Consider the following 27,751-nt stretch of genomic DNA (forward strand, 5'->3'; position numbering starts at 1 on the left):
AAATAGGTAAGAGGGAAGGCATAATTGAGGAAACAGATTTTGTGTGTCAAGCCAGCACTGAGAAAACGCACTCCCAGGGACCAGGAGGCTCCTTCTCCTTGCCATTGCTGTGTCTGCAGCCGTACATTTCAGCAGGTTTAAGTGTAGAATGAAAAAACAAACACAGAGACAGAAAAGCCAAAAACTACTAATGGCAGATTAAAGTACTGATAGCTACCTAGTAGACGGGCTTTGGTACCTTGTAGGTGTTCCAGCCTTGCCTATCGGTGGGTAAATGCTAGTAGCACGATCTCTGCCTCACTGTTGTTCAGATACCTTTGGGTATTGATAACAGCTTTACAGGATCATTCCTGCTTCTTGCTATTATCTGATAAAGCTATAATCAGCAGGAGATGGGAGACAGCCTTTTTTTTTTCCCCCATAAAGGCCTCAGGAAATGGATGCTGTGGAAGTGTAAGAGCAGCTGAAATGTTTTCTCACCAGTCCTCACAGACAGCAAGGTGATGGAGAGAAAGGTGGAGCAAGGCAGACTCATTTCCTCACCAGCAGCCAGAAAGCTTTAAATGAAGAGGCAGGGAGGGAAGAGTGGGAACATGTAACATCTTTCTACCAGGAGATAATGGTGTGAGGAGGCTGTGGGTTTGGGGCACCCACTGGTCGGGCAATTAGGTGGGCGCTGGAGCTGCTGCTCTTAAAAACCTGTCTTTCCAGGGGCTTTCAGCTCTGCACAGGGCCAGCCATTTTCTGATTCGAGCCCTGGGATGAAGCTCTTGCTCCAGCTGTTGTCTGAGAAGTGCTGTATGTGGGTACTGCAGGAGCCGAGCACCTCCATACCACAAGCGCTGGTGTGGTGGGGTGTTCCCGTGCAGCTTGTGGCCATCCAGAGCCCCCAGTATGGTGTTTGGTCTCCTCATTGGGGTGTCCCCGTGCAGCTTGTGGCCATCCGGAGCCCCCAGCGTGGTGTTTGGTCTCCTCATTGGGGTGTCCCCGTGCAGCTTGTGGCTATCCGGAGCCCCCAGCGTGGTGTTCGGTCTCCTCACAAGTTCTTACAGGTGGATTTCTGCCTTTGGCAGGGAAACGCTTTCCTCTTTCTACGAGAGTTGGCCAGACATCTTGAAGGAAGAGTGTCTTTGACTTTGGAAGAAATATTTATCTCTCTTAGTCTTTTCCTTTTCCTTAGTGTGAAGTTATGTCAGCTACATTACACTGAGGGAACGCTGAGCTGGGGGAGGATACTTTAATAAGCTGCCCTCTTGCTGCCAGTTTATTCCAAGCTTTCATCCGCTGATTTACATCCCATCTGAAGTAAAAATACCCAGACTTCAGTAGTTTGTTTACCTCAGCGTATATCACTGTGGGGCGACCCGAGGAGCTGTAAGAACCGCTCTGGCTGTGACATTTGCACGAGCCGCGAGGAAAGGTGAGAGCCGACAGACGCCGCGCGCTGCGAAAAGGCAACAGGGTTTATTAAGTCTTCCTCGTACCGTGGTTTATAGTATTTAGACGAAAGCAAACGTCTCCGGGGAGGGCTTAGGAAGTGAGAGACTGGGGAGAGCTCTCCCAGCTGATGGCAGGTCCCGGCCCCTCCAGGAAGGCGTGGGAGGCCGCCCCGCCGGGCAGGCCCGCAGGGGTGTCCCGAGGAGCTGCTGCGGCCCAGGACGTGGACGTGAAGCACTTGCGTAGGACGAAGCCATCATCCTGTCATCGTGGTAATGCTCCCGAGGAGATAGCCTGAAATACTCTTTGTCTTCATTAATACCCCTTCCCAGCAGAGCCTTAAGAGATCATCCTCTCTTTCAGATATACAAGGAAACTGAATGCAGAGTTGTTTGTCAAGAAAATCCCATTTCTGTACGGTGGCTGTAAAACCCCAGATGCTGAGCGTACAGGGAGGCTGCTCTGTCATCAGCCGGCGGAGGGGAGAGTTGGAAATAAAAGCCAGGGGTAACTCCCTTCTGACAGGGGTGTGGTGGCTGTGTCTTCAAATGGCTTCGGGAGCCCGCCACGCCAAGCCTTTATGGATGTCGCTCTCACGAGCTAGGTAACAGATAAGTCCGAGCAAGGATATCTACATGAAAGGAAGACCTTTGCTCTAGGAAAATATCCATCGCTGCTTTTAACAGCACGGTTCGGGATCGCAGTGCGGAGCGTCTGAAGCGTTTTGGGTCCTTTTGTTGCGAAGGAGGCGCCGCGGGACCGGGGCTGCTCTTGAAGTCTCGCAAGCATTCAATATCCCATTGAGTGCGGGGCAGCAGGATGTGACCGCTGCAGAAAGAAAGGCGGCGTTCGGGGGCTTTATGCTTATTGTTTTCAGCAGAGCTGTACTGGAACCAATAAAGTCGCTGCCACCACTGCTTTGAGAAAAAGTGGCTACAGCTGAGAAAGAGAGAGGCAAAATTATGAATTAAAAAACCCAATGCCAAACCCATTATTTTGCTCTTGAAAAAAACATCTTAACTTTCCTGTCTTTTTCTTTCTTTTTTTTTTTTTTTTCTCCACACGGAGTGAATCTTTGGGACACTAATGTTCCACTGTCATGTTTGTTTAAAAATTGTTTTGACAGTGCTTTTCTGGGGTCAAATCCTGAAGTTTCTCTCCATGTGTTTCAGCTAGGCAAAACTCCCAGCGTCTCAACAGGGGCTTTTCCAACAGAGGGGAAGACTAATACTTCTCGATTTAATTGGGAATTTCATCTGAAGCAACAAAAGAGAGGCCCGGATTTTGAGTTTTTGGGTTTTGTTTTTTAAGTACCGCAGACTGGTGTCCGGCTGCCCGGCAGCACGGCTGCACGCGGGCTGGCTCTCGCCGTGGGTTCGGCGGGCAGAGCCCTCACCCGCACCCTGCCCTCGGTGCTCTCGGGGGTTTGGCCTTCACCTGGGATTTCCAGGCTTTTTGTGGGTTTAATTCCAGCCTTAATACTGCTTCAGTGTAATGTTTTCGTGGTTTAATGTTCTTGGAGTTTTTTTACAGTGTTTCTTTTAAATTCTGTCACTGAAGTGTATGAGAGTTGACAAGTGTAAATATGTAGTTAGACAATTTCAAAAGTGTATTATTTACTGATCGACCATAATGGCTCCAAAGGAGCCATTATACTCAATCATATCATGTCAGTCTGTGGCACTTATTATGATGGTAATATGGATATGCATATTATATTTTTTTTAAGCAAGAGAAGCGTTATTGTGCGTGTGTAAAAGCTGTTTTTAATTGTCAGTAATGCACTGAGCTTTTTTTTGATATCAAGATTTTAAACCACCTATGGCTACCAGCCTACAAAGCGTGGTAGCAAAGATCTGTGTTGATGTGCAGATGAAAAAAGCCATGCCTGGTATTTACAGCAATGTGACTGTGCGTGTCCTTAATGTGGCTCTTTTATGGCTTTATTAGATCCGAGGGCAACCTAGAACCCTAACCTGAGAGCTTGGCAGGTAAAAGCTTTCCGTTTTATCTCTGCAGCTTTCATCTGCTGCTGTAAGCTCTTTCCCTGACTTCCTAATTGTGTTTGTGACATTAGCAAATGGCTGGTCTGAAAATACCGTGCAGTGTAAGTCATGTTAATTCAGTGATCTTTTTTTAAGGTGTCACAGAAGATGTCTTTTTGTAGCGCTGGGGTAGAGAAAGGAGGAGAGAAGGCAGAATGAGAACATCGAACCGTATAAAATAAAAGAAAGAGACAAGCAGAGAGCTGGGAGTGCTAAATATGCTTCAGCCTTTCGGTAGAGCTGGTTTCCGTTGAGAAAGAGGTAGGAGATAGCGAGCAGTAGCTCGCTTGCTAGAAAATGTCCACGAGGCTTGTTGCGGAGAAGAAGGGAGGACAGCTCTGGTTGTAAGGGCTGGATGCGGGGAGCTGAGGTGCGAATCTGGCATGGGGCACGGCAAATCAATTGCGGAGCAATAATTAGAGGGAGGAGGAGGAATCAGAAGTGTTTCCCAACTTAGAAACGAGGATGTGACTGGCTCTAGCTGTTGCTACTCGGAGGTAGGGAAAGAATAAAGGAATCTGACTGCGCTGGGCAAAGTCCTCGCTGCAGAAGGCACAACCGAGGTGACATCCGCGTTGTGGATGGGGCACAGGAGAGAACCCAGCGTGGCCGAGGAGCGACGGACTGCAGCAGGGCAGTGCCACGTTGGCAGGAGCTGCGAGGGTGGCCCGGGCTCTGAGTCCTCCCTGGAGGTGGGAGAAGTTCTCCCTGACGTGGGGCTTGCACGGAGAGGTCCTGGCTGTTAGTGCTTGTATTTCAGTTGCAAAGCCTCAAAGCAGATGACTGCTTTGTCTTTCCTATTCAGACTTCAGCACTAGTTCTGCTTTGTTGCTCTGTTATCAGAGGAGTTATTTACACTGCTGTGAATGAAATTGGGCTAATTACTAGACAGCTATTTTTTCCCCTTATTCTAAAGAACCTTCCACTGGAAATGCATTTTGCTTTAAATATGGACAAATTAACCAAAAGATGCTAGAACGAGCCAATTTTGAGTAGTTCAGGGGTGGAAGGACACGTACACGTGATTTTGCAGATGATGCACCGATAAGAGATTTCCTTGCAACAGTTTCTAAAAGAATAGAAGTAACAAGGACTCGTAGTCATTTTTGCATTAATTCTAACTTGTCTCTTTCTAGAATTGTATTAAAACCATTTGTCCTCTTTTGAAATACTGAACAAAAAGCATAAAAGCGAGTAAATACCCTTTGACTCTTTCTGTCCTTGACCTACATAAACAACTGTATTCAGGCTCAGGACTGAGTCTTTTTTTTGTGAAAAGATGAGGGAAGGTTAAGCTTAATTATTTCTTTTGAGCTGCTTCTTATTTAGCAAAGTTAGTTGTTGAAGTCTCATCAGCTAAAACGTGAAATATCGGTGATATTTCTGCTGGCACCGTTAGTTTAATATTCCTAATAAATTGTGTAACTGCTCATTTGTGTAAGAGGATGGGGTTTCTGAAGCTGCAGTGCATTTGTACGCACACACGCACTAGCACACAACACTTGTTGATGATTCAGAGCAGGAGTAGAGTAATTCAGATCTTGGACTGCCTCACGTGTGATTGGCTTCCTTTCTGGGGGACTTATTTTAGGGAAAAATCAATGTCAACTGAAAAACATTCCATTCTGAAAAGACAAAAATTCCCCTACTTGTGAAAATGTGTCTTGGCAGCTGATTTAACTTATGATACAAGATTTAACACTTTTCACTAAACATGAATATTTACCATGGCAACAGCTACGTTACGGGCCACATGTTGGAGACTTGCACATTGTTGCAGAAACTTGTAACTCGCCGCATTTAGACAAGCCCTTGTTTCCGCTGGCAGGAGGAACCCGGCGTGCCCGGACCTCCTCTGCGGCCAGCATCCCTCCCCGGGGCACCGGACCCGCGCGGGGCTCCGGCATCCTCAGGCTGCTCTGCCCCCGTGCTACCGCCTTGGCTCCTTGTCACCTCTCATTTGCCGTGTGAGTCGTTTTCCAGGCGATGTTAATGGAATCACGCTCGTCGGGGGCTTGGGGAAGGCGTGAGGATGAGGACGGAGCCCTGGCAGCTGCCGTCCCCGGCTGGAGGCACGGAGCCACGCGCGGGAAGGGGCCGGGGCTGCCCCGACGTGCTGGAGGTGGTGCGCTGGTCTGCTGAGCCGCACGAGCTGCGTGCTGTTGGAGTGGTGGGAAGAGAAAGCGTAGCTGGGCTGCGGATACCTTAAATGGAGCAGTTTCATTTTATTTATTTGTACAAGAGAGGAGGAGTATAAATTCTCTCCCTTTGGGTTGAGGCTAGCGCAGGGTCAGGCAGAAAACCCTTCTCCCGGAGATAAAAACCCCGTGTTAAAATGTTTCTCCCACCTCGAGGTGTCTGGTCCCGGCCACGGTTAAGGAAAAACAACTGACCTGGAGGGGTTCAGACCTTCCTCCTTCCGCGCCCCGCTGGGATTTCTGTCCTTTCCCTTTCACTTAGAGCACTGCAGCTCAAAGGGAAGGTAGCTAGTGAGCTGAGCCTGCGAGCAGGAGCCTAACCTGCCCCAGGAGGGACCCCTAGGAGGGACCCCTGTGCGGTAGGAGGGGGAAACGAGTCGCTCCCCAGCATGGCTGGGTGTCCTGGCACGGTGCGCTCGCCGTGCCCACTCTCCTGGTGCCGCTTGCCCTCGTGTGCCTGGGTTCAGTTTTGGCCTTCGCTTGGCACGAATTTGCCGAGCCGTGATGATGCAAAACTTAAATAATTTGCTTCTCTTTTTCGCGTGGCGCCTTTGAAAGGTGGTGTATTCGTTTCCATTTTGTGTTAAATTAGAGCTAAGTGGTTGAACTTTGTAGGTTTAGTCCTGTACAAACACACCCGTGTTTAAATCCTTTCAGCCTGTGTACGTGTGACTAAGACAAAAGCAACGGAGTAGGGCCTCTGATTTTTGTTTTACTCGAATCAAATATCCCATTGGGATTTCAATTATAAGTGAACGTTACACTTGTTTGTTACTAAGGTGACTACAGTGTCAAGGTTATGTGGATGTTGTAGTATTATAAATGCAAGGATAATGCAAAAAAGAAAAATAGTTGTGTTGGCTAAAATCATCCCATTCCTATAGCATAAAGTTGCACACTGTCCTACATTTCAATTCTCGTTCTATTAAATTACCTGTTTAATAATTTGAATCCAGTGTTATTTTTATATTATATTGCAAATGTGTGACTGTGAGGTTATTTTTAAGATATATTTATTAAGGGAATGAATACAATAAGACAAGTCATTGCAGCCCACATACAGTTCCTTGACTTCTCATTTTATGATGTTTCAATTGCATATGATTACTGAATGTAAGTTTTAACTTTTATGGGGGTTCATTACAGATGCAGCTGTGTAGAGAGAAATTCAATAGAAATTTGATATTTTTTTTAAAGCTTTAAAAGTGTAGTGAGATGGAGCGACTTGATGGAATATAGCTCCAGGCTTCCTGTTCTGAGCTTGGATGCACTCTTGTGGGGTCTTCAAGGGCTTAGCTGGGCTTCACTGGGAATTTGCCTGTTGCTGATGGTGGGGAGAGGAAGGGCACCAGCAAGAGGTCTGTGTGTTTGGAGGGCAGGAGACCGCTGCATCTCAGAGCAAGGGTGTTTGCCTCCCCAGGGCAGGACACAGAGAAGAGGTGATGGCCTCGGTCGGGGCAAGGACTGGATGAAAATCAGCATCCTGGTGGAGAGCTGCAGTTTCAGTGAAGCTGTGGTGTTCTCTTCTAATTGAGACTCTGAGTCAAATGAACTCCCCCAAAAAAACGATACTGAAAGCAATCTTAGCGAGCAAGCACTGAGAAAATAAATTTGGGGGCACGCTTAAAGGAATGGTTGTGGTAAATGAGTAAGTCTACCCTGCAGTTAAATGCTGCAGTGCTTCATGTGAATGCTAAGCAGGAACATATCACATGGAGTGTAGTTTAGTTGAACAATTTATTGGCATAATGTGTTTGTTTTTAGCATGTAGGAATGTAAACTTCTATAACCGAATGATCATGTCTCCCAGTAGTGAGGAACCCTCATATTAAAAACTGTGACATTAGCCGTTCATAGAAAACCTGTTTCAGATTACAGGCTGTTTATTTCCAAACATCAACTTCCCGTAAGGCTGCAAACCGAAATCCGGAGCGAAGACGTACTTCTCAGGGCGTACAGAGGGGAAGCACTTTTGTCCTCGAGTTTTATTCACTGATTCTCAGCCTGTGACGTGCTGGTGCAGGGCTCTGCAGGCTCCAACCGTATCCCTGCCCTGCTCTTGAGGCTGTAGCGCGTGTGGTGCAGTTGCTCATGTGTTGCTCAGTGCCAGGTAAGCCTCTCACTTCTACTTCTCTTGCAGGAGTCTCTCCAGTAGCCCCAGCATCGTGCAGGTATCCTCCTAGCAGCATGGCGCTCTTGGTTTTCCTTGTGGTTAGCCCAGGAGTTCCTGTACGATGTTGTCGTCTTGCCTGGATGAAACCTGCTGAACGATAAGGGAAGCAGAAGTGGTTGGGGGACAACATCCCCCTGCTTTTGCTTTTAATTGGGCGTTCCTCATTTGGGCTGAGATCCCTGGGTGCGCGAGTGCACGTGCCTGGAGCCGTAGCAGCAGGTGGCATTGCCTGCGTCACGGGCTGTGGTCCCTGAGCCTGTGCGGCTCGCTGCCGCCCTCGTGGGAAGGAGGATGGCAGCTGACCTAAATGCAGGGCTTCCAAAACCTTTTCTCCGGTGATTAAATCAGCTGCCGTGCGTGGCATCCCTACCTGCTTTAACTAAGTACTGGGCACGGCTCCTCTGGGTAGTGGCGAGCCTTGTGGGTGGAAGAGCAGGGTTTGCCTTGGCCCAGAGCGTGGGCTGTCAGCCTGGTATGTGTCTGCGGGGAGGCACCACGGCAGGAAAATGTGCTGCAGGAATACAGCAGGGCTGCCCTCACGGCATCGTCCCCAGGGAAATGGTTTTCCTGGGCTGTGCCGCCTCCCACAACGAGAAAAAACAGATGAAAAGCAATGAAGCACACAATTACATAATGAAAAACAATAAAAGGCGTCTTCCAATATGTACTACTAGTGACCAGATGACTTTATTATAAAAACTAAATGTGATTGCATTTCTAGGTATTGTGCTGTGTGCTAAACTCCAGGGAAGAGAGAAGAACAACTTAGGAGGAGAAGACTTCTTGTTTAATATAAACCTCAGACTTCGAAATGACACATAGCAGGGAATAAATGTCCATCATCTATCAAATGAGGTTTGAGCGGTTTAGGTCACACTAGACAAACACTTCTCACCCTAAAACCTCCTTTTCATCTTCATTCATCAACAACACCTTAAGCTGGTGCCCCTCTTCTCTTTTCGCTCTCTCAAAAATAATAATCTGCTTGATGCCTACAAATCACTGGTGGCTGGCAGTCATTAGGCAGGTTATGAGCTGTGGCTGCGGCTGCTCCCGTCGGCTCTGCCTGCTGCCGGCCCTGCTCCTCCTGCCGTCCCCGAGGAGCGGGTGGGAGGCTGGGCAGGGCTGCACCGCAGCAGAGCTGCTGTGGCCCCGACCCAGCCTGAAGACGGGGATTGAACACGTCCTCTGGGGATGTTGTTGCGTGTGTAAGTCTAAATAGGCAGGTTTGGAGCTTTAGAACAGAAAGGCAAACCTTTGTGGCCAGGCTAGGGAGGTTTGTTCTCATCCCTTCAGCGTGGCCAGGGCTGCCCCGGAGGGTGCTCAGTCCCAGGAGCCTCCCTTCAATTTGTTTTCGTAGTCTGCAGGCTGAGCGGCATCGCCGTGCCTCCTGAGTTCTTCCTGCCTCCTCTGAGCTCCTCGGCTGCGCTGTGCACGAGCGCTCAATCCTGGTAGGAAGCTGCCTCTCTTACGCTAATCCTTGTCCAATAACTCCTAATTTTTATTCTTATCCTTTTCTAATTTATGGTATTCCTCTTGGATTAACTTCCCGTGGTACGTTTTTTTTTTTTCCCCATTGCATTGCTTGTTTGTTGCTTTCTCACTGGTTCTTTTTCTCTTTCAAAGATACTTTTCTGGCTCCAGCCCCAGCTGCCTGGAAGTGATTTGTGCAGCAGTGCAGTCCTCTGGTTTTCCAAGGCCACAGACTTTTCCCTCGTTTTCTGCCTTTCTTCTTCTTGGTGTCTTTCTGGGAAACAACCTGACAGACACGGCTTCTTCACAGCCACCAATTAACGTTAATCTGTGTGATTGAAATGGCATGTTCAGCAAAAAAGATCTCTTTGAAGGTAGATTTTTGTTGGAGTGGAAATTTCTGTGAAGCTGGAAATGAGCTCGTGGGGACGGCACAGCATCTCTTCGTGCTCAGACAGACTTGGGGAGAGAAGTCAACGTCTTAATTGCAACATAAAGTTGATTTTTCCCCACTTCCATTTTAAACATTGGTTCACTTTGTTCTAATTTGGGGGTTTGGAGGATTTCACCATACGCTGGGATAAGGACCGGCATCGGGGGGGGGCTTGGGGTCTGCCACCCACCCATCACTGGCATTTAGAAGTATTTTGAAGGGAGCTCAAGCTTGGTTTGGGTATCATTACCCCTTCCAGTTGAGCACAGCGATGAATATCATGAGGGTGTGGGTAGCTGTGGGGCTCCCCGTGCCTGGCAGCTGGGGACTGGCAAAGCAGCATCCTAATTAACTGGGGAGGGAGGGTTCACGGGCCCGCGGGAATCGGTCACACATCAGGGAGTATCGCGAGGGAAGCCAATTTCCTACCCCAATACCTTCCTCTTTTCCACTTCTCTCCTTCACAGTTTGAAAACCGTAAATCACTTTATTTGAAATGTATTTAAGGAGAAGAATATTTTTCCCTGCATTCCCACTTAATGCTTTGTAGCGAGTACAGTTAGGATCAGTCATGTGCTAAAAGCAAGAGAAATCTTCCTCTTTGGTGCTGTGTCTTCAGTGCAGGCACCTTCCTCCTTTACTCAGTTCTTAGCTGGTAATGCCGAGTTCTTGGATGCTGCTCGTTCTGCCACCAAAAGAAAATGCAAAACAGGATATTTTAATATTATTAATAATGAATGTTTACATAATTAGCTCAATTACGTTGTTCGGTTTGACGTTTTGTCATTGCGGACCTGTCTTCCTCCCTTTTGAAGTACGCCAGAAGCGATGCTAAGCGCAGGGCGGTGCGGCGGTCCTGCCCGTGCAGACCGGGGGCTCTCCCCATCCGCCCCTCTTCATCTCCGGCCCCTTGCACTTACCAGCCCTCATCCTCACCCTGTACTCGCAGGAATGCTTATTCGAACCTTGTCTTCAAGAAGTTTTACCTCTAACAGCCCCCCCAAAATATATTTTTCATGTGAGATGAACAACATGATTTTTACATACAATCCTTTATGCCTGTATGAGATCAGGTCATTTACTGGTCTAGAAATTCTTCTTTGTGAATCAACGCTACCTCGTAAGGGTGAGTTATTCATCCAGTCTGTAATTGCTGTTGTCTGACGTATTTAGTTTATAGATTTTGGGTGCGTGTGGTTAGGAGAAATACTGCAAAGATGCTTTTTGGCCAAAAAGAGGAAGCTAGTGTGGAGGTTCTGGTGATACTGGGAGAAAAACGAAGATGGTTTTGTTGGTGGTGTTTTTTTCTTAAAAGAAAAAAACAAGGATAATTGTGTTAAACAGCAGGGTGCCACTGAACGATGGAGAAGCTGAAGGAATGGTTTGTTCTCCTGTTATGTCCCTGCTTGGGCTTTCTCATTCTTGCTCCTCTGTTTCTTCCGAAAGGCCCTGCAGCCTCCAGATAACAGAAATTAAATTAGTATTGATATAACATTAGACACTCCTATTAATATTGACAGCCTGTCGATACTGTTGTGCTACTTTTGTAATGCGGGATGTTAACGGATAATACTTTAAATAAAAACACACTAATCTTATAATCGCTGAACATGCAGCGGGGTCTCGGCTCAGCTCTCGCCTCCTCCGAGCTCCCCCATCCTCGTGTTCGGCCACGCTCGCCTGCCTGCAGCTCCTGTGCCCCAAACATCAGCGTCCTTTCGTGGGTGTCCCCCTGGGATGTGTTTGGTGTGGGGCAGGATGGCTCCTTGGCCTGTCCTGGTCTCACCTCCTGCGGTGCAGCCCTTCTCCCGAGCATCAGAGGCGGCAGGGAGGGTGCTGTGCAGTAGTGGCAAGGCTTCGTCCCCAGCTTTTTTTTTCTTCTGGGCTGTTCCTTCTGCCTCCTTTCCATACCGGAGCTGTGTGGAGTCCTGTAGGGCTGGGGGTGGGTGCAGACCTGACTGCCGGGTCCCACAGCAGCGGGGTTTTCATGCTCGTGTTTCTCATGGTGCTGCCCACCCCGTGCTGTGTGTCCACGTGCCATTGATGGAGTCCTGCTGAACGTCACTTGCCCTCTCCTGGGACAGGAGGCTTCTGTCTCAGAGGTGCCGCTTTGGGAAAGGGGACGTGCTGACGGGTGAGAAGTGAGAAGCCACCGAGGAGCACGGGCAGGAGCGGCAGCGTCTGTACGTAATTGCCAGGGAGCAAGGGGTGTTTGCTGAGGTCGTGCCGGTTTGCTGAGAGGAAAGAGGAAAAATGTCCTGATGATGCTGTTTTGGGAAGTTTGGTGCTGGAAGCCTTGAAGGATGGCTCCAAGTTCTGGATGCAAGCGAGCAAGCCATGAGATTGCTGTCGGACCGTGCTTTCTGGGCGTGCGTGGGGTGTGAATACGTGGGATCGAAGTGGTGCCCTTGATCCGTGGTGCTTGTCTTGGCACTCAGCTCACGTTAGCAGCCACACGTTTCTTATGAACTTTTTATCTTTTGAGTCTATCATGAAAATCACCATGTTCATCAGAGCTCGAGTTATTTGTTAAATGGTGTAAAAAACATGCATTAAACAATAATGATTACTTTGGTAAACACAGATGTCTTTGTATTATGCAGTGGGTTTTGTACGCGAATTTGTACACGTCTGTGAAACAGGGTTTGCCATCTACCTTGAAAAATGGGAAACACAATCCACGCTAATTGCTTCTCCCTTAGCCCCCCGCTCCACCTGCTGTGCTGCTGCAATCTGGTGAGGCGGCGCTGAAGGCTGCGGCGCACGAGGCCGGCGGCGGCGGCGAGCAGGTTGGCGCTTGCAGATGTGTGCCCGCCGTGCGAGGTGGCAGGCGGCAGCCCGGACTTCTGCCTCGCCGCTGTCTAACCAGGAGGGTATTTTGAAAAGGGGGAGGGAAAAACCTTTATCTGGCTGAAAACCATCTAGCGACGATCGGTTATTCACCGCATTATTAATGCTTATTTGGACGTTGCTTGGACTGCTGGATTAAACAGCTTTCCCGTTATGTATTGAATGAAATGAAATACATGTCACAACAGCAGTGCTGTGATGATGACAACCGTCCTTGGCTGTGCATCTCATTAGAAAGATATACATTTTTCTTTGTTGTGCATCTGTGAATGACAGAAGTTGACAAACATCTCTTAAGAAGTTGCTGTTTGGAGAAAGTTGCGTTTATGGCACAGGAACCAAGAAGAAAGTGATTGTTACAAAGGTAAATAACTATTTCTTACACAGGCGCTTTATAAATCGCCCTCCTCTGCTATAGTATTTACTTTATTATTGCATATACGTTGCAGGAGATCTTCATCTGGATCGCTTACTCGTATAAAGAAGTCCCAGAGGGTTCAAAGTTCAGTTTGTATTGAAACTTGCACTTAAAGCAGGATTAAACCCCTTGTATTTCCCAGCTTTATAAACTGAATCGATTCTCCAAATGTACCGCACTAACTCCCAGGGGACAGCTGAATTTTTCCATAATGCTGTTTTTTGGGGGCAAAGCGTTATTGGCTTTGACAGAGGAAAGATACTCGGGAGGAAAAGCACCAGCAAGGGGCTTGGCTGGCTGTCAGCAGGTACTGTAAAACACCCATTTTCGAGATGCGGGGCCTGTTTGCGTAATTTCTGCCCATCAGCCTGCATTTCTGAAGGCTGCTGGTGTTGGCCCACTTCAGAGCAGGGGCAATGACTTGGTGGCGGTGGCGTGCCCTTCCTTGGGGATCTTCAGGCCGTTATGGTGTGAGCTGAGGAGCAACAAGAAGGCTCCAGATTTATTTTTTTTTTTAAAGGGTATTTTCCAAAGTTGAGAATGAAGACGAGCACCGTTCTAGCGAAAATGGCTTCTGCCTGTTCATGATGAATCAGAAAAGACGACGAGGCACATGCAGCTCCATTTGCATGACTCCGCTGACTGCATAGGCGTTGCACAGGCGCCGAGGCGGTGCGGTGTTGACCCACAGAAACCTGAGAACACAATTGAGAAACCAGTGGGAAGAGGCAAGCGTGGACTTGCGGCGGGGAGCCGAGGAGGGCAGGAAGGAGGCCGGCCTCCCCTTTTCCCACCGTCCCGTCTCCTCCACCGCGGGCTGAAATCAGCCCCGCCGGGCGCGCGGAGCCTTCGCTGGTGCTGGCCCCCGGCCTGGGGCGTCGTCAGTGATGCACGGGTTGTTGGATTTTTATTAGTATTATTATTATTATCTTCTTTTTTTTTTTTTTTTTTTTTTTTCATCTAAAGCCATTCACCTTCCAGCACTGTGAAGCTGAGAGCACAATCTCTGCAGAAAGTCGTCATTTGGGGAAAAGTCTGTATGCAAGGAGTTCTCGGCTTATGCTCACCCTGGTGTCTGAAATTGTTTTACTTTTGTTACAAGTAACACCTCAAATTGCCACTTAACCTTGCAGGCACTCTGTTAAGGCCGTACTCCTGATTGCGGTAGCTGGGGTGGAGTTTCCTTTGGGAATTCAAGGAGTAGGAAGTGTTGTTTGTAGTTTTTTTGTTGTTTTTTTTTTTTTGCTGACTGGTGCTAATGTGTAGGTGGGGATGTGCTGCTGTTTTTGTAATGCTTTTATTGTTTATGGAATTGTTAGTTAATTGATGGTAACAATGCCTGGAGCCTGGGAGAGGTATTCTTTTATGTTTGCTCAAATCAGAACAAGTAAATAATTTTATAACTTGAAAGGAGACGTGAGATTATTCTCCTTAGTTTATTTACCTTGCAGGTTTGCATCTACTATTTCCATACCTTGTTACCGAGCTTCCCCAAATTAATTTACCTTTTTTTTCGAACAAAATGTCAGATGAGAAAAATGCCTTGTAGGATGCAGTAAGGTGCAGCTGGGGACCCCCCAGCCTGACCCAGCAGCAGGTGCTACACCTGGGCTCGCTTCCATGAAATCTTCATTGAAGTGGCGAGGTCTCAGGTCGACAGCGTCCCCGTGCCTCTTACAAAACTCCAGTGCGAAGCCTAGAGACCAGTAGGGTATCTGGTGGACGAAGATGCAGCTTTGAACTCCTGTTAACTGCTTCACGGTTTACTCAGAATAAAACCTACTTGGTAACTTTGTCCTCCACATTTATCCAATGAAATAAAATTCAAACCAGCCCACAAGCTAGAAAATGTTTTTTATTTATATGTGGTGTGGTTCCATCTGGTCCACGTTAAGGACCCCAAAAATATATATGATTAGCTTTATAGTTCACTGCTAAAGGTAGCAAAGCTGGCTTTTAACATTTTTCAAATTTGCAGCTAGCATCTCAAAACATTTGCTGGCATTTCCTGACTGTGATTACCAACCAAAGATTTCCTTGGTTGTCTTTTCACTTTTTAAAGTATGTTGCATAGTTTTCCTGCTTAAAATAACACCGAAGTCTCTGCTGTTCTCTTTATAACTCTTACGCAAACTATCCGTCTCTGTCAAGAGTGGTCAGTCTCAAATCCCAAAGGAATCGTCAGATAACATATAGCATTAAAGGAGTAAAATTTATGGCTATCACCAGCACAAGCTTGTGCGCAACAAAACGAACCCCCCCCATGAGAAGCACCGGGGAAGGTGAGCTGTGCTGCTCTGCAGCACCTAAGGAGGGGGGGGGCTTAAGGCGCTTGCCAAAAACCAGGTCAGGAGTGCCCGCGGAGTGCTGTGGCTCAGCACGATGAGCCTACCCGGTTTGGGTTGCAGGCGTTTGCTCATCTGTGCGACACAGCTGTGTATCCCCAGCAAACGAGTGGCTGCGACCTGGGTGAAAAGGTTTTCGTGGTTGTGTTTCGGGCAGCTCGGCTCCTCTGCAGCAGCCCCACGCTTGCCTTTGGAGCTGCTCCGTGCCAGAAAACGGCCCGGCGAGGCTCCGGTGCAGCACCAGCACAGAGCCCCAACGCGGGGCAGGCGGCGGGGTTTTGCTGCCCGTGTTGTATTTACTCGTGTATCATACTTTCCACTTAGAGCTGAAATGGGGAACAGCTGCCGGCCCGGCTGCCGGCTTGTCCCGACCGGCACCGTGACACAAAGCTCCGAGGGTATACGTTTCTGAAATACACTTCTAATAACAATTTCAGTAGCTGCAAGTTTTTTTCTTTCAGCGCTCGGTTCTCCTTCGCCTGCTCGCTTGGCAACTCGCTGCTGTCAGCTGGCACTAAAAGGCCTGGAAAACCGCCCTGTTCTCTGCAGCGACGCGCGGTGTTGTCTGAATGCCGCACCTAGCTGCTGGACCTCAGCGCCGCTGATTGTTTGGAGAGAAAAATAAAGAACGAGGTGTGGACGTCGCCCTCTATCCCCTAGCATTAACCAGCACCCACGCCGGCGTCCGGCTTGTGCAACCGCCTGGGAGCGTGCTTCCCCTGGGCGCTCCTCGCTGCCGAGGCGCAATTTGGGAATTTTTCTAAAAGCGCAGCGCTGGGACCTCAAGGAGGCTGCCTCTTAACCTCAAGTATGTCCAGAAGTGTGTAGCAAGAATTGCCAAGGATTTTCAGGAGTTGAGCTGAAGGTGTTGTTTGAAGTTAGCCATATTTTATTTTCTCAGACCCTTTCTTGGGACTTAATTTATATAGGGCTGTGATGGGCATGCGTAAACATTGGGATCGGGTTACAGCACGAGTGAAATAGGTAGACTGGTTTCCTTTTTCTTCTCTCGCAATAAAAATCTAAGAAATTCAGTTGCTTACCCCATAAAATGCACATTTCTGTTACGGATTAGCCGTATTTTAATGAGGCTGTTACTTATACAGTAGTACATTAGCGGAGTGTCCTTTGATTTTTATGTAGCGTATGTTTACGCACTGATGCAAGGGGGCCCGACCATTATCCCCCCTTTCCTCCCCAATTCCTAAAGTGGGGTATTTGGGTCAAAAAGCCATCCGTGCAGGACCGGGACATTGCGGAGCTGCACACAGGTGCCCGTGCACGGGGCCCTGACGGCTGCTTGTGCAGGACGGGGGAGCTGGAGGCGATGCTGCAGCTGGGTGTCAGCCAGGGCCGCGGCACAGCAACGGGCTGGGGGGGTTATAAGTCCTGGCACCCCTTTTTTGCCCCTTTTGCCCCTTGTGCTGAAGCCAAGCAGAAAGGCTGGCGGCACGCCGCGGCGGGATGAAGACATCCTCTGCCCATCTCCGCCCGCGGAGCTGAACGGAAGCTCTCTGCGCTGCTTCAAATTGTAATTTTGGATAAAAGGCTGTGTAATAACTTGAGAAACGCGCGAGAAGATCTCGCCTTAATACCGTATAAACCTTCTTTAACTTCAGGGAGCTTAAAATCAAATTTGGCAGAGCTTACAAGGGCAGCGAACGTGGAGCCACTTGACTCCGGTGAGAGGCAGGCGCGGCTGAAACGGCCCCGGAGCGTCTGCCGGGGTGCCGCGGGGTGTCCGTGCCCGGGGGGAGCGTGGGATTTTGTGTAATGCTACCTGGGTTCTTGGGAGTGCTTCCTTCCTCCTGCATACGTGTAAAAATATCTGTTTGACCTTACCTACACGTCAAAAATTTCAGCCTTTACGTTCTGTGCATCCATTTTTCCTGCCTCTTTGGGAAGAACAAATTGAGAATTTGCAGTGGAATTTCTGTTCCCTGGGTTTCAGGTTTTTTATTTTTCATTTTTTAAAGGTATAAAGAAATTCGGATGTGTTGTGACCTCCAGAAAGTGAATTTTTAGAGCAGCTGAAGTTAGAAATCTGGGATAAATTCGGATCTGTGAAAGTCATGGTAACAACCATTTGTAGGAGCATATCATGCTCTATAGTAAGATTGCATAAGGGCACAGGATGAAGCATCTGATTCTTTTATTTTTTTTCCCTTTTGGCATTCTGTTTGTGACAATTACATGACTCTCTATTAACTGTGTGTGGAAGAAAGCAGTGTTATGAAATGAGGAGAGATTTCCTTCATCTGTTACTCTGTAGGTAATTTTTGTGCTTTTTCCAGTATTTAAGTACCTCTTAACTGCTTGCTGTCCATCTGTATACCATTCGTAGTACTGTAAACTAGTATATGTAGCATGACCTTGTAACTTGCTTTGTTTGTGCATCTGCCAGTACAATATGTTGTCTTTCCTTAAAATGCAAATACGCTCCACGCAGTACAGAGCTCCTTAGTCAATAAATAAATTGAGGTAAAAAACTGTACCTAATACCCATTTAATTTAAATTCATTTTATAAACATAAAGACACCTTTTAAGAGAAGCTTTAATTCAGACTAGCACCTTGATTTGTGGTTGCCATGGAGAATCAAATCTGTCATTTGACAAGAAAAGTCACCCATTTATGACAGCACTTTATCTTGTCTCTCCAGGGGAAGAAAATGTCAAAAGTGAGAGCAGAAAAAAATAAAGCCTTGAAACACCAGAATTTCTTGATTTCATTTTTATTATTCAGCTATCATATCCTTTCTGATAATAGCAAGTTGGTGAAAATAAATAATGTTCCTACAGTAAAATCAAATATTTCCTATTAGAATGGACAGGGCTCTTTGTGATTGTCAGTGCTGTGAAGTCTGGCAAGGAATAGTGTTATTAGATAAACCCACAGTGCCCAAATCCCATTTTCTTTTCATTACAGTGTCAAAATAATTATACCTGTGTAATTTGGGTAAGAAATTGTAGAATGAGTAAAATGGTCCATTGGAAGAGATTGCTTTAAGCTTGTGTTCATTACAGGGTGGGGTTTTACATGCTGAACAAAAAAAAAAAAAAAGATAAAAATTTTGTATAATTTCATTCGAATAAAAATGTCTGGTTGCTCTTTCATGTTCTTTGCAACTAGACGAGGTGGCGAGTGCTTTATTCTGTTAGGGCTTTTGCATGTATGCATCTTTTACAAAATAGAGTTAAAAGAGGCAGGAGTTTTAACACTTTTTGTTTCTCAGGTGCAAATCTCTGAAGAGTTTCAAAGACATTAGATAAAATTGTTTATTATCTGAAAAAATGTTGAAGTGTTTTTATTTTGTAGGATTAAGAAATGGTAAGAATCATGTGTTTTTGGGAATATAATTAGCTATCACAAGTGTTTATGCGTGTGCATTTAATCCGTATAGACACTGAGTTGCCCCCAGGGGAGGAACACTTACTGTAACATTGCATTACTTTTTACATAAATCTAAAAGTGCTGTTTAGATAACGAGACTAAAATAATCCACTCTGTGCCTCTTTCTTGAGGCAGCGTTTTTGCCTTTCACAGCGTCGCGGGGTTTGATGTGGTTCAGGAGTAATCTTGTATCAATGAGATAGCATTATAATAGAAAGTCCTTCAGTGGTTTAGTGCAAATACTGGGCGGGGGGAGCTGCTTGCTGGAGCAGTTGTGCCTGCAAGAGATTACAAAAATGGAGAGAAAGGAAAGGGTCGAAGTCTCTTTTTCTTGAAATTGGCTCGCGGTGCCGGATCCATAGCCAAAGCTAGTTGGGATCTGCTGTGAGAAAACAGGCAGCACAATAGTTCCCTATTCCTGCTTTCATGCCGTGTCTGAAGCCAAATCCTGCTCCTAAATACTTACGTGTAACTCTGATTGACTTCAGCAGGCAGTTGCGATGCCTGTCCAGTGGCAGACCGTGGCAGTAAGTGATACGTTTCCTCCCGTGGCTCTCTAAAAACGTGTGTTGTTGCAAATGTCACTTAAGTGGGGAGATAGTTGCAGTTGGGGGTTGGGGGGGAGATTTTATTTTTATTTTTTTTAATGCATATTAACATCATGTCATAGAAAGTGCATTATCATGGGCTACCAGAATGTGATAACTTAGGGTGATTTTTTTTTTTTTTGTGAGACCATCTGGAATAAAAGAGGGTGAATTAAAGATGCTCTCTGGGGTTATGGAATCTTAAGGATATTTAAGGGGTTGATTTCCATAATGTCTGCCTCTCCTTTTGCCCAACTGTTGATATAATCTGCTTTAAAATCGATTTGCTGTCATCATGTAATCAAAGCCTTAATTGCATCATCATTGACTTCAGCATTTTTTGCTGAAAAATTCGCGTGGCTGATGGTAAAAATGTTGTGAAAAAGAAACAACAAGTGTTTGAAATAATTTCACTGGATGTACTGTCTCTTGGGTCTGGGCAAAGATTTCCACAAGTAATCCATGAGCCCCTGAATTTTTCAGTGGGAGATTTGAAATTATTGTCCTCTGCTCACAACCTTAAGGCCTGACACCACAAAGCATTTAACTTGTTCCAGCTGAGAGTATTCAAAGGAGTCGTAAAAGATAGATACTTAGCATGGTCGTGTCAAAACGATCCTTTAAAGTGTGTAGTCCACTTCAAATCGTAACTCTCTCCTTAAAGAAAATGAAAAGGGGGGGGCTGGTAAAGCTGCTTGTTTGCTTCAAGATCGTTCCCCGAATTATCTCCCATAAGCTCTGTCCGAGGGAAGGCTTGATAGATATTAAGTGTTTTTATATAACAAAAAAAAAAAAAAACTAACTTGTCTATCTAGTTTCCGACGGATGCTGTCTGAAATGGCTGATATCCTGTCCTGAAAATCACAGATGGAAACTTCATCTCAGCACAGTGCTGCGGCAGTAATGAAATGAAAGTAGCAGAGGCTCATTTGCATTTCAGAAATAGTTCTCTGTAGTTTCCTGCTCAATCTACCAGATTTTCTTGTGTACCTGCTGCTGGTTGTTAGCCACGTTTAAAGGGCAGTGCTTTAGGGTTGACCCTTGGAGAACCATGGGTCTGTAGGTGATGCTCTTCCGTCACCGAGGGATGCTGTTTGCTGCAGCGGGTACCGGTACAGCAATAACCGGAGCAGCAAGTACTGTTTGATGCTGTTTCAACAAAGGTTAACTCCTTCCTTTTGGCTTTCGCAGCTCTCTTTAGTCATGGCAACTGCAGCGTAAGCTTTTCTGAATTGATTTTTGCTGATTTATTTAAATTGCGCTTTTGTTTTAATAACCTGTTTCTAGGTTCAGAACCGTACTTGACGCTAAAAGTCGGCTCCATAAGATGGCAACAGTCGTGTATTTCCCGGTTCTGCAAGGGGGAAGTCAAAGTAAACACGTACTTTGTAAAAGAGAATATATACTGGGTGCTAATAAGACTGCGTATTGACTGTAAAAGCCTTTTATGGGAGTCTTTGAAAGAGAAGAAAGTGCAAATTACTGGGGAGGATGGAGAACGTCGCAGATCAGGGTAAAAACATGACACTTGGCGGTTTCTGCGTGTTAGCACAGCCCCTTCCCCAGCACGATAAACACCGTTTAGGTATTTAGCAGAACTGAGATATGCCACCTCATCCGAATGACACCTGCAACTTTCTCTAAAACTTGCAACGGGCCCAAAACGAAGCCTCGGGGCGAGGGGTGCCCGCTCCTGGCGCTGGGGGTTGCCACTGGTGGCCCCTTGGTGCAGCGGTTCCCCGAGGAGCAGCGGGAGCCACGCGTTGCTTTGGGGTCCCTGGAGTCCTCAGGGCACTTCCAGGTGTGTGAGGGTGCTGGGGTACTCTTCGTGGTCCCACCAAGGGGAAACCTCAGATTTGCGGCTGTTGGTGTGTGCTTCTCTTCACAATTTGGAGCTGAGCCTCCGCCCTGCTCGGCGAGAGGCTGCGGGACCGGCGGTGCGCGGCTCTCCTTGGCCAAAGCCGGGGTCACGTCGTCTACTTTCTGCACCCTGCTCGTGGCTGCTCCTTGTTGTTGTTTCACTTCTCACTTGTTAAAGATAGAATAAAAAATTCTCGAGAAGTGACATATATTAAAAAACAGATGTATCTAGAAACAACCTTCAAGATGGTACAGTCTGGCACTTAAGATTTGGGAGATGGTAGCGTTAAGGTGGCATAGGCTGCCTTAACCGAGCCTCCCGGCTGCGTGCATTGTGAAACTCTCTTGACACGATTATGTAGTTTGTTGTTTTATTTTTTTTCTTCCCAGGGAGCCTTGTTTTGGCTCAGGCACGTCATCCAAACCCAAGCACTCTGAGCTTGCCACGTGGTTCCCCGTTCCTCATTTCGGCGTGCCCACCATGAGACACCTGTGGCCAGTTTTGCAGAAGTGATCTGGGGTTTGCAGCCGCAGCTGAGGCCAGTTGGGGCCGTCCATATAGCACAGGGGGTTGGTAGCACCTACCAAGGCTGTGAGTCATGGTGGGCTCAGATGGGAGCCTCGAGTTGCTGGGTAGCTCAAACCAGCAGCTTCTGTTTCACCTCCTCCTGGGGTTTCCGCCAGCGAAGTGGCCGTGATGCCATCAGCCATCCCTGCAAACACAGGTGAAGAGACTTTCAGTAACGTCACAAACTCTGAAACCTCAGGGACGGAATGGGGGGAGCGGTCAGGAGGAGCCTGGTGGTTTTGTACTGGACGGTCTGTGCTAAGAAGTGATACGTGCTACTAGGGGAATGGATTTTACAGGGGTAAAAAGGCACTTCATACCTACACCTTAGGTGGGAATCCCCTGGAATAAAATATGATTGTGTAATCGAAGACTTGATCATAAGTTATTCCGAAGGTGCAAATAAAGATTGTATGGGTAAGCTGTTGAGGTTGCCAACTTTGTTGCCTGTTTTTTGCAACCTTAACATTATTTTAATATAGCTTTGGATGTAATTCTATGAAGGATGCGCGGCAATATGTTACCATGCTGTGCTCTCCTACATTTAGGACTTGTAACAAGTCTTTTTTTTTTTCCTCTTCTATTGTCTTTGCCAAAAGAATAGTTACTTTTGAACACTGCGTTCATATTGTTGTACTTTATTTGGTTCTGGGTCCTGTATGTCCTGTCCTGTCCTATCCAAGATCTCCAGGCTGCTGCTCTGTTCCCTCTGTGCCTGGCAGAAGTGGTGCGGGTAGTTCGTGCGCTTTGGGGGCTGCTGATCGGGACAGGGTCCGTGCTGGTGGTGAGGAGGGCTGGAGGCAGGAGAGCAGGCACATAGGAGGTTACAATGACTTCTGTCATTCTTCTGCAGCTAGAATAGCTAAAATATAAATATTTCCTGTGGACAGAAGTAGATAGGAGTAGATACTTTTGTGTAGCAGTTGTAGGCCAATCTTTTTGAGAGCGAGCCTTGTGAAGCTTCCTCAGTTCATTGTCCAAGGGAAACAGCAATTCTCATGCTATGTGAAAGGTTTCTTACATCGGGGATTTTTCAGTATGTGGAACAGCTTATATGCATGGAATCAGTGGTGTTTTGTTTTATTTCTATTTCTTGTCCTTTCCCCCATGGATGGGTGTAGCTGCACTAGTTTCATGCAAACTGAAATATGAAGATGGGAACATAGAAGTCATCCCTCCAATTTTGGTGGCCCAATATACTGGTTCAGGTGGACCCACCGATGACAAAACCGATCGCATTAGCAGTTTGTGTGCCTGGCTTTTGGGATGAAAGCGCTCCCCTTGATGGGAGGTCGGTGTTCTTATTACTGACAGTCTCACCAGCTCTCCGCGCATCCTGGGACAACGTGTTTCAGCTCTCTCTGCCTAAATTTCCCCCTGTATGAAGTGAGATAACCTTTACTGACTTTACAGGTTTTGCAACTACTAAGCATGCATTCAGGTGTTGCAGAGTGCCAGCACTTCTTCCCTCCTTGCCCTCTGTTCCCACTCCATCAGCTGGATGTGAGCCACTGCTGAGGATTGAGCAATCCTGATCTTACTGTTCTTAATTAATTGATTAGCGGTCCTGATTGAACAAGTAGGAGGTGTTGCTGTTGGTATCTGGGAAGCAGGGGGGCTGCTTCCAAGGATGGTTTGGGGGAATCTGCTCCTACAAAATCTTGCTGATGCCCCGGATGGGGCAGCACCAAGCTCGTGCTCGCAGCCTGTGGACAGCAGGGCCTCCCCCGGCTGCCTTGTGCTCCTCTCCACGTGAGGCAGAATTTAATTATCGAGGATAAGGTCTTCCAGAGCAGGCCTTTAAAAGTCCTATATAAAGATGCTGGTCTTAAGTAATTCAATATTTCAACTGCTCTGTGCTGGATTGATTGATTGATTAATGGAGGAGTTCATTTAATTAATCCAGGGCTTCACTAAGTCACATGTGTTACGGTAAATACTGCGATGGTGGCGATAAAGGGGGCGGTTGGGAGCCGCGGCTCCTCGGCGCGCACCTCTCCGGCTTTGCAGCAAAAATTCGGGTGCAAAGGTGCTGCGAGCGCCGGCGTTTGCTCCGGTGTGCTAGATGAATCTCGTTTGTTTTCTATCTATAGGCTGCCAAATATATTCCGGATGGCAGGCAGACGTGATGTGTTGTCACTTCCTACACATGTGCATGTGGAGTCAGACTCTTTTTTCCCCTAGCCCCAGCACACACCCGGGTGATTTGCCTCGAATTTTGGATTTGGTAATGTTGACGTGCCGTTCCTACTGCCAGGGACAATACCTGCCGTTCCGCACGGAGTCTCCCCTTGTCAGCTGCTGCTTGTGTTTTGTTTGCTCTCCGCTGGCCCGGTGTGCTCTGTGGTGGCCCGGGGACCTTCCCGTGCCAGGGGCTGGTGGATGTGCGCAGGAAGCGCCTCGCAGTGCTCGAGTTCCCCAGAAGCCAAACGTCTGTGCTCGGCTCCGAGTGTGTGAGGTATCTGGGGAGCTGCGGAGGAGCTCCTCTGGGGTTCGGTGTGCTCACACCGTGACCCTCCTCTCCTGGGGAAGCGTCAGCCTGGTGCCGGGCAGTGTCACAGGTGGATCTGGATGGGAAGGAGGCTATTGAAATGGCAGCAATCCGGATGCCCTCAGTTATTGTTCCCAAACGTGTCACTGTATCAGCATGGCCTAAATAAAGAGACATAAGACGAGACATTTGGCCCTCCACGAACCCTTGGTAGGAACAAGAGCTCAAATCCTGTTCCGTGGGCTGTCTCCTAATGCCTGACCTGGGGGAGCGCCTCTGTACTGGAGGTGGCAGGCGGTGTCTCTGGGACAGTTGCTGCCATCTGATGTCCAGATTTCTCTCTCCAGCCTTTGTCCAAGTAGACGTAGGAATAGATTAATAGGCGTATGGAGCACACATGCGATAATCCATGCCACTTTTTAATGAAGGCTATCAGAAGTACCAAGGGCTGGATAGCCTTACGGCAGGCTTTGCTTCTGCACAATCAATGCATAGGCACTTGCACAGCAGCTGAGCGTGCTTTTTTCTTTTTTTTTTTTGAAAAGGGAATGAAGGCTTGATTCGTGGACAAGCAGTTTTGTGATGCTGTAATAGGTCAGCGGTTTGTTGTGTGGTTAGCTTGGTTCTCAGACCCGCGTGTTGAAAGGTAATGGGGTTCATCTCCAAGAGAGCTTTTTCTCGGCAGGATGTCTAACTGCATGTCGCCTCTGTTTTCTCACTTGCTAGTCTTACAGAATTTAGTCATGGTAGAATATTTGATGAATAGCCTTTGATAAAAGACTTTTTTTCTTCTTTTGATTCTGGTCATTGTAATACTGTGAAATGCTGATGGAAAGCTAAGTGAAAACCATCCCCAAATGCTAATGCGGAGGGCGATCTGTTAACCTGTAGGAGCATCACATCGCGCCGCTCCTGCTGCCGGCAGAATCTCGTGCGTGATGAGAGCGGTGCTGCAGCGGCTTTGGGCAAGTTTGCTGCTGCCTGGCCGGGCAGGGTGTGAGTGTGGGCCGCTTTCCTTCGGGTTGTGGCTCCTGCCTCTCCTTAGCCCTGTTGGTAGCATGGGAGGGAGCCTCTTGACACTCGCTGTACCTCTGGCCCCCAGCAAGTGCCAGACTGGAATCCTGCTTGGGTTTGATGCTATCTCTCCCTACAGCCGTGCTGTACAGGAGCTATCGCTGGCAGGAGTTTTTAAGCTATTGGATTTTGAGTCGCTGCATTGTTCATCTGATTAAATTGTATTTAATTAGCTTTGTGTTCCGTCCTTTTGTTTCAGTGCAAAGATTACGGAGGGGGGGAGAAAAGATAAAAATTGTCGAAATGAAGCTTCGTCGTTTAAAACACATATAAAAACTCTGTAAGATGCCTTTTATTCTCCAGTCCTTTATCTTCCTTCACAAGCTTTCTGAGAATGAGTAGTGCATGTTGAGGTTTATCTTTGCTTTTATGTGCAGTAGCCACATGCTTAACATTGAGCGCGTTTGAGTTGCATTTCATAGGGCTTTCGCAATCCTTTTATAAAGGGACTGATCTGCTAACATCACCCTCTTTAGATCTAGCAGGCAGGATGTTCTTCCATACAATGAAGTGTTCACAGCCTCTCTTGCCAGACCAGTAAGTGAATGATTTCAAGCCTGGTGGGCAATACTTGTGTCCATGCGTAACACAGACAGACCACAGTAGTAGGCAGCTGCATGTAATTTTGAACTCCACTCATTGAACTGTAATAAAACAATATAAGCACTGCTTGGGGGAAAGATTGGATGCAGTTATCCTTACACAGGGCTCGGGCATATGAAAGCAGTGCTGGCTGACAAGAGGATTTTGAGATTTGATTTTGATTGAATTGCAGAATTGAACAGGCCAGGAATGTCAGTGGAAGGCTAAATGCCTGTAGTGCCGTAAAGTTTTATTCATGTGAGGCTTTCCAATATAAAGTAGATGGATTATTGGAAAAGGTGTCAAGGGACATGAAATAGAAGTGCCCAAAACATAAAATGTGGGTATAAGGATAAAATTACTTCTTGCTTAGTACATAATGAGCTCACAAAAATGTTGTGGGTAGTTGTTTGTTTATTTTTCAACCTTTTTAAAGCTAATTCATTATACAATATAAAATACAGTCTTCCCTTCTTACTTCAGGTCTGCCTGTAGCTGGAATTTATATTGCTTTTTAAAACAGGCTTAAAAAATAGAATGATGTCTTTTCTTAATTCCTTTTTTTTTTAAATTAGAAAAGGAGTCTCATTTAAAAAAAAAAAGAGGAAGGGGGAGCAAAAAAAAAAAAAGGAAAAGTCCACAGGATATGAACGCTCAGCAGACACTGAAAACTATTATGCTCAAAAACAAGAGCGGGATGTGTATTCACATACCACAACACACTGACTTATTTCATAGCTCAGTAATGCATACGTAATTAGAGTCAAATTTGCATAGGACAGCTGATATCCAAATTTGTATGGCATTAGAGACAGCTTCACTCATTTGCAGTGAACTATGAACAGTAAATAAAGTTACACAGAAGACTGTATATGGTTTAGCAGAAGTGTGCTGCATTTTTGTGCCCTAATTCTTTATCCATTTACAGACTTCTGTCTCAGTTAACATTTTCCCTAAACATACTCTAAATCACATATATTATGACTGCAGGAAAATAATCATAGCTTTATGCTACATCCATTTGCTTAGAATTATAAAATAAACAGTAAAACGGCCTTCTTATTATAAACTGTTTTTTTCTGTTTTAAGTTGCGTTTTTTGGAAAGGGGCTTGTTCTGTTAATCTGGCTTTAACCAAGAACACGAATACCTTTCTATGTGTGTATTTTATAGGGAGGTAGTGTGTGGTGCATACAAGACTGTCAAATTGGGATCTCAAATTACCATAAAATATAAACTTATGAGATTGTATTTAAAGGTGTACAGAATAGCATGTATTTATGTTCTCTGAACTAATTGCCTGTGAGTTGTATTATTCTTCCCTTTTGGTCCCTCCTGATTGAGCTCGCATGTATGTTTAGAGAGTATTTATATGTAATTGTAATTTTTTGTGAAGTCCAAAGGAAACACCCAAATGGCTGTTACTCACTGGGCAGACTTTAATTATTGTTTTTAAAATCTTCTGTTGAAAGTCTGGATTTGTAAATTCTTCAGGAAAGAAATGCCACATTCAGTGTTGGTGGTAACGCTCCAGGGATTTGTAAAACTTTTATTTACCACATGTTCTACGAATCATTCCTTTGCAATATTTGGGGTTATTCTGTTGTTATTTAGGTTTGCCAAAAGTAAATGCGTTGGGTGTTTGCCATTGGGATACCAGTTTATTTCTGGTGAGTTTCTTTGAAGGAAAAGGGTAGAAAAAAAATCCTTCTCCCCCCACTCTCTGATGCCTACCAGCTATAGTCCTTGAATTACGTGTGGTAGCAATGCTGCAGTCAGTGGAGCGACTTTCTTGTCTTTCTCCTCCCTGCTCCCTTTTTTTTTTC

The 27,751-nt window shown here is 46.6% G+C and overlaps 1 protein-coding gene across 14 annotated transcripts in view; it reads left to right on the forward strand.

The window, feature by feature from the left end:
* FOXP1 (forkhead box P1) overlaps positions 1-27,751 on the forward strand; it is a 384,485-nt gene that overhangs the window by 61,143 nt on the left and 295,591 nt on the right. For 2 of the 14 annotated variants that reach the window (XM_080606047.1, XM_080606045.1), the window contains exon 1: positions 21,628-21,936. The exons of 11 other annotated variants lie outside the window; for them this stretch is intronic. The gene's annotated coding sequence lies outside the window, so the exon portion shown is untranslated. Of the gene's footprint in view, positions 1-21,626; positions 21,937-27,751 lie in introns of those variants that run through there. One more of the 14 variants, XM_080606021.1, reaches the window with a different exon arrangement.

Source organism: Anser brachyrhynchus, assembly GCF_964034855.1.
Source record: "Anser brachyrhynchus genome assembly, chromosome: 10".
In the NCBI taxonomy this organism is placed as follows: domain Eukaryota; kingdom Metazoa; phylum Chordata; class Aves; order Anseriformes; family Anatidae; genus Anser; species Anser brachyrhynchus.